Below are 8,018 nucleotides of genomic sequence, written 5' to 3' on the forward strand. Positions count from 1 at the left end.
ATATTTTAAGTTTACCCCTGCATTCAGATTATTTGTTATATTGCGAAATATGAGTTCCACTTCCATTCATTCATAAAAACGCACGATAATATATAGCGATTTTCACAAATAAAGAGCAAATATCTATTTTATGTGAGATAAAAAAAAATAAACGAAAACCATTTTGCTCTTGATTTTAGAAAAGGTCTGATAATTGATAGTAGTACCATTGTTTGTTTCTATGTTAATTTATTTGTTTTTTTATTATTTTAGTCTGTATTTAGTACAAAGCAACTTAATAATCTCGATAATGTTTTGTTTATTGCAGATAGCATTGGTAATAAAAAGTAATAAATAGTGTATTATATGAATAAGATGAGCTATAAACTCCGCATGTAAAGTTGTGTCAATATATAGTTTTTGGAACTGTAGGAAGGCAGACATACTGCTTTCTGTATAAGGATTTTAATAACACAGGAAAAAATGCACATGTTTTTAAACAAATGGAAACATATGTTTAGGACGAACATGGAAATTTGTTTTCTGCCCTTAAAATCATATGGAAAAAGATGGTTTCTTTTCTAAATTCTATGAAAGCCATATTTTTTCGTACATTATGTCCTATGGAAGACATGTAATTACCACTTGATTTTTTTAACATTTTGTTCATGAATTATTTGTGAGACCTAAACATATATTTTTTCATTTTTTTCATGGTGGTCTTAAACATATGAAAACATAATTATGAGAAACATATGAGAAACATGTGTTTTTCAAAACATATCAAAAGCATATGCTGGAAATTTTCCTTTGTACTATTAGTATAATTGATTGAAAAATGAATGAACGAACAAAATCTGTTTGGTGCTGAAGTTATATCTTAATGGGATCTCGGCAGAGTTATTATATTTTGGTTATTCACGATAACCCAATTGATAGTGTTATTTATTGTAGATATTCTCAATGATATAATATCGTTATTTTTTTTTAATATTATATTTCAATTTTACGTTCGAAAAACTGATACTCCAAATCATTTATGCCTTCAAATAAAGTTAATGTTACGAGAAAAAATGTTGATATTTTAAAAGGTCCGCAAATTCATTTTAGATTTTTTTAAATATCGAAATAACGATGAGAAAGTTCGATTACTCAACAATTTCCATGTTTATTAACAATAACTTCAATCAGCTCAATTTGCTAATTACAAGATATTACAAAACGAGGGCTTGAATTTGCAACTAATCATATCTTTTGAAAACCCAAGTTTGCTTGCAGGGGATTGCAGATTTTATTGACAAGAGATATATTTGAATATGAATTAAATGTATATCAGGTACTGATAGACTTGCGATTTCGCTTCATTATCTGTTAAGATGTATGTTTACGAAATAATTAAAAAATATATAAGAGGTCATTTGAAAGAGGTTAAGGTGAAGTTCGTGGTCATAAAAGATTGTTCTTGTTTTCAGATTAATGAATAAATGGCAATTTGTAAGATTCCTATTTTTTTTATCAAATATGAAATGTAATACCATATATTGATAGAAAATGGAAAATCATAAAGATGTCCACATGGGAAAAGTGTGATCACTTATGTCTACTGTCAAGTTCAATATCTCGTACACTAAAAATATATACCACTCATAGCAAATTTTAATGATTACTAAATAATCATTTGAAATCTGCAATTATTTGCAGATGTCTATTGAGTTTGGTTTCTCGTTTGAAATGAGGTAGACCTGGGTTGAGGGCCATATCTCTTTCAATTCATCGAAACGTTTGTAGAAGCCATTTTAAACAAATCTCATATAATCACCTAAGTGATTCAGATTCATTTCATTATCAGTTTCAAATGAATGGTTGCCAGATTTTGATGAAGTTGAATATGACACAAACATATCACTGATCACATTGGTCTACCTACTTAAGATCTATTTGCATTTTCTTGTTGTATGCCCTATAGTTTATATTCTCTAAAGAGGACACAATTTATATAACTTAATTTCCGGTATTCAAATATATTGCAAATGATAATATGTACACGTGTTTCAATGACTGACCTCTCGTCAGCAGCATTAGACCCAGATACATAGGAAGATCTTACAAATATAAACTGTATACAAAAAGAAGTAAAACGAAAACCACAAAATAGAAAACGAAATCAGGCGCAGAGAAGGTCCACCAAGCGCAATACATAGAATGAAGCCTAAGTGTTTAATTTTGAACTTTGTTATACTATAAATTACGTTTGATAAATGACTTGTCAGTCATCTCAAAATATAAAAAAATGAAGGTATACGCTCGGAGTGATTGACTTCAGTAGATTTTAACGGTTTGTTTGTTTGTTTGTTGGGGTTTAACGTCCGAGCAGCAATATTTCAGCTATATTCAGACAAAGAGGATACATATTACTGACAGTTATAAATGGTTAAAAATGACAATGTATATTAGTCAAATAAATATCCAGCACACGTGCATCTGTCTATTGAGTTGGGCATCCCTCTGCTTTAATACAATGTGCCATTAAAATGTATCTACTTCTGAATCAATATGTGTGCGTATGTCTATCAGTTGGACCCATGGTTTCATGTTTCAAGCATGATTCAGACCTTGGATATTTTGGTCCAAAAACATGTTTATTTTGTTCGCTGGTACATTTTCTTGTGAATAACACTTTGTAAAGTAAGTTCGGGGCGCCGAATGGGATTCTTGTGGTTTTGTACTCAAAATTTAATTTTGTACAGACGAAAGTGAATTTTGTTCAACAAAAATGAATTCAGATTACCAAACTTTATAACATACAAATTTCCAATTTTGTGTCACAGTGGGACTAAAGTCAATTTTGTACGCAAATTAGTTTACAAAATGCTTTGAATATGCAAATGAATTCTCACATCACGATCTTATAAGAAGGTTGCTCATTGAACATAGTAACCGCAGATTTCCGATTACTTCGAGCTACGCAGGACGGTTAAGGCCGTTTTAAGTGAAATGAAAAAAAAAATCTTTTAAGTTGCATTCTACAGTAAAACTGTTTTGAAATTACTAAAATTGATATTGTACGTTTTCTATGAGATTTGTTTGTTAAAACAGGTTTTAAAATATGCAATGTTTCTACTTTCGATGTTTTGAGATTTCTCCTGGCGAATCACGTGATCATTTCCTGACATCTTTCAACGCAACAATAAAATGCTTTTGCCCGACCTGTTAATCGCAACCAAATTTGTTAAAATTTGACAAGATGATTTGTATTAATCTATTTGTCCAAAATTTTGATGGAAAAAGAAATGAAATGTCAGATTAGCCAAGAAAATCATAACAGAAATTTGTTGTGCGGTGAAATGTGTTAATCTGTCAAAGTCGGCGAAAGATTATTTTGTTCCACTATCCCTCACGATTGTTTGCCAGATACAGATAGATTCCTTATTTCATTCCGATTCTGTTGGTGTATGACACAAGAAATTCGGTTTCGTGGAACAGGTCGGGCGAGATGAAAAACCGATATAGTACGAGTCTAACTTTCGTTTCCCTTTTGTTTACACACGCTCTAATAATCTATCTTTAGATTCAAGGTTAAGTGACACAGTGGGTTATACGATTACGATATCCGATATTTCCTTCACCTATGTGCTTTGTTATAACCGTGCACATTCGCACCTTATCCACTGTGTTGCAGTGAATGTGTTAAGTTTGTAATACACGTGAACATGATGCTGCACATTTTGAATTCATTTGCATATCAAAAGGATCCTGAAAACTAATTTGCATACAAATTGACTTTTGTGACACAAAATTGAACTTGTCTCACAGAATTGAATTTTTTGTCTATCAAAATTGAAATAGACTTTTGTCTCACGAATTGATTTTTGTGACACAAAACTGATTTTGATTACAAAAACATCAAGTCCTATTCGGCGACCCGTAATAAGGGGCAATATTTAAAAGCGATGTATATGTATGGCAAGCCAAATGATTTTTTAATATTACAAATTCATTTTCTAATATTGCAAATTAGATTTCTTTTATCACAAAACACTTTTTTGATATTAAAAAATCATTTTTAATATTAAAAATTCAATTGAATTTCTAATATTAAAAAACAATTTTTTTTTAATATAAGAAATTGATTTTCTAATATTTGAAAATGGATTTGTGGTATTCAGTTGCGATTTTTTAATATTACAAAATCATTTTGTAATATTAAAAAATGTGACTGATTTTCTAATATTACAAATTCATTTTCTAATATTACAAAATGTGTGATATTTTATAATACTACTAAATCAGGAATTTGTAACATTAGAAAATGAATTTTTAATATTAAAAAATCTTTTCTATTATTAAAAAAAAATGATTTTGTAATATTAAAAATTCATTTTCTAATATTACAAAATATTGATTTTTGTCCACTTTGGCTTGCTATATATATGTCTATTACAACATGAAACCTTATAGAACAAACAATTATAATTGACATATTTTAATATTAATAATTAAAAAACAATTACGTCATTCAAAAATATAAATGGGTGAATTATTGAGGTGGAAAATAACTTTTAAAAAAGACGAAAAGAATAAAATACAGTCAACTTACATAGAACTGGAAGACAACAGTGTACCACCAATAACTAACCATCGTTTGTGAGTACCGAACTAAAACCCTTCTATCTTTATGCAAACTTATTTCCTTTGCTTAAACCTACATATTTGCCTTGTTTCTCGTTATCTCTGTTTAATGTTTTCGTATAAAATATGACGTCTTCACCTAGTAAAATAATGAAAAAGAGCTATGGCAATGAATACAAGGTTTATTAATATTTCAGAAGTTTTACCTAGCATGGAAGCTAGACATCGTAAAATTATCATGGTCCAAAAAATCTTAATCGGTAGGGCTCAGATTACGGCGATTCGTGGGCGAGGTAGAATAGTTATGACTTTATAAAATAAAGTGACACCAAATGCTGCTGCAAGCAAAAAATTAAATAGCTGTAATCTTGCGACGTAAAGGCTTTCGATAGGCTAGAATTTAATAAAATAGTTGTAATGGAAAAGTCATATTCATTTCTGTTTAATTCGTGCATGCAAAAATTTAAGTGCTGAAGTCCAGCAGCATGGAAATGGCTAAATGTGAGCAATACTACTCCTTCAGACATAACGATCTTTTCAGCAAAATCACATGGAAAAGCGATTAAGATGCACGTCATTTCATGAAAACAATTGCCTCTATATAGTATTTTAAAGGAGGCATATATACATGTATATTTAGAAGGGTCTGAAAAATCACCAACAGTGTTAGAACTGTCAAATATGCGATGTAAATTTTTGGTCGTTCCCTCCGCGGGGCTCGACCTCGTACCGTTGTGACATCTATAGCAACACCGCCTGCACTAAGTCCAGCGCCGGAGAATGGGAAGGGTAGATAGGAAAACAAAACATATAAATCTGCACCACATCTATTTGAAAGAGCTTAAAAACAAGAAACACCACAGATACATGGGTATTTTCCTTGCCTCGCTGTTGAGATCCTTGATTTTCTTAACTGTTGAAGACAAATTGTAGGGACTATGGCTGTGCAACCTTGGTTCCCTTGATTACTCTTACAAATAAGCTTGAGCTAGGTCATTATATATGATAACCGTCAATCAATAAAATGTTTGGTGGTTTGCACCAGGAACAGATCAGTAAGGCCAAACAAATAAATAATGGCCTTGTTTCCTGCTATAAGCAAGATAAAGATATGGTAGGTAGGTAGGTAGGTAGGTAGGTAGGTAGGTAGGTAGGTAGGTACATGTAGGTCGGTAGGTAGGGAAATTATTTTATTTTTCAAAAACTTTTTACAATGAGTTAATGGCCATTTAATCTATGCTTTAATAGTGCTTGTGCCAAAATAGCCATAACATGTTTAGGGTAGGCACAAAAATCTAGGGTAGGTAGGGTAGCAGGAAAACAGAAATACATGTATTGTATTTTGCGTAACCCCTTTGCTCATTCACAATAATACCACATGGGCACCTTACTCACCAGTTCACAAGAGACACGACAGAGGGAGCAAAACAAGAGACACTACAGAGGGAGCTAAATAAACCAAACACGTAAAAACGTTGGACAATTCATGTCGACTGGCATCTAAGTTCATAAGTTCATTTCATTTGTATCTTATATTCAGCGGGTAGTAAGCACATACCATTCATCTTTAGTGTTTTCAATTGGACACAGAATTTAGTGTGTGGTTATGGTTGGTAAAATGCAAAAAAAAAAAACGTTAAAAACAACATTTTTATACAATTTGTGGCTATTTATTGGATCTAACTCGTGACCTAATGTCCCCGTGGTTTATCGTTTACATTTTCAACAACCACTGTTAGTGCACATATTTTCGCGGTGTATTTATTTCGCTATTTTCGCGATGGATAGGAAAGCGCAAAAATAGTACCCGCGGAATTGATTTGTTTCACTAAATAATACTTATAATTAGTTTTTTAACCACAAAAATTCATACCCACTGGACAGGATCCGCGAAAGTTAGCGAGAGAACCGCAAAATTTAATACGTTGACAGTAATCTGAATGCACTAATGTTATGACATAGCATTTATATTTGTACTGTATCGTGACATTTAACAGTGCCAGGTGACCTCTTTTCATTCTTTGTCATGATTTACTATATTAGGAGTGTTTAAGAATAGTACAAATGTACATAAAGTTCATTCCACATGCTGTTAAAAGAGGATGTGGTTTATTTATTACGAGAAAAGACATTAATTTCATCAGTGTTCATTTGCTGTTGTTGTTGTTATTGCAGTTTAATCCGTTTTAAGTGTAAATTTTTGTAAGATTCAGGCAAAACGGGAAAAAAATCAGAAACATGCATGTCAAAAATCCACTGATGACAATAAAATTTGACTCAATGATGCTTTCTCTGTTTGAAAAGACAACTACATTTACTGCATCACTGCTCATGTTCAGAAATTTTTTCAATATAATGTTAGAAAAATGTGGTTTTTAACACTTGTCTACCCTTGAAATGTTAATTTTCAGTGCAATCCAATGAGATTTTAACTCAATTTATCCAAATGATGTAGGAAATCTTGTCTTTTTCCTTGATTCTGATGGTGCAAATGATCTGATGGTCAAATTAAACTTTCAAAATGATTTTTTTTTCATACCATGTTCCATCCACTGCCCGATTCTTACAGAGACTAACACTAAAGTTTTAAAGTTCGGATCAACTTGAATGAAGTACAACTTACGGGAAGAAAAGACCAAGATTGAAATAAGCTATCATATGTGATACAAACAATTGTAATACTTAAAGTATGCAGCACAAAACTAACAGTAATGGTGTAAAGCCACAGAATGGTTGTCGGAATAAGTGCCGTGTCCCATAAACCATGTATGTCTAAATATATATATTCTCCTATGAATGTCTATGTGAAAACAACCCTACTGTTACGATGTAGTAATGTTTTCTTGAATTTGTGAAAACAGGATGATGGATGTTTTCTTTGATAAAACGAGTACTTCAGTTTTGTTTTCTGAATGAAGCAGGTTGTTCCATAGTTAAGCGTAAGTTTTTGTAAGAATCAGGCAAAATGGAAAAACATCAGAAACATTTATGTCTAAAACCTACCGATCTGACAATATAATATCACTCAAGGATGCTTTATCTATTAAATAAGGCTTGTATTTGATCTCTGTATCACTGGATTTGCTCAGAAATTGTTCAACAGAATGTTAGAAAATGAGGATTTTGACAGAGTTATCTGCCCTTGAAATGTTCGTCTTCTGTGCATTTCTACGAACGTATGACTCAATTTACCAACATGTTTGGAACATAACGCCTTTTTTCCTTGATTGGTGCAAATTGTCAAATTAAACTTTCAAAAATATATACATAAACTGAATTTAACCGAATGTAAAACTAAAGTTCATTAACATCAAACAATTAAACGATTTCAAGAGACATACACTTCAAGCATGCTATAAATGAATAGTTATATAGGACATTTTGGAACGAGATTTAATTTTCCAATGGAT

This window comes from Perna viridis, chromosome 12 (genome assembly GCF_037379345.1).
Source record: "Perna viridis isolate PV_CMFRI_1.1 ecotype Kerala chromosome 12, ASM3737934v1, whole genome shotgun sequence".
NCBI lineage: Eukaryota > Metazoa > Mollusca > Bivalvia > Mytilida > Mytilidae > Perna > Perna viridis.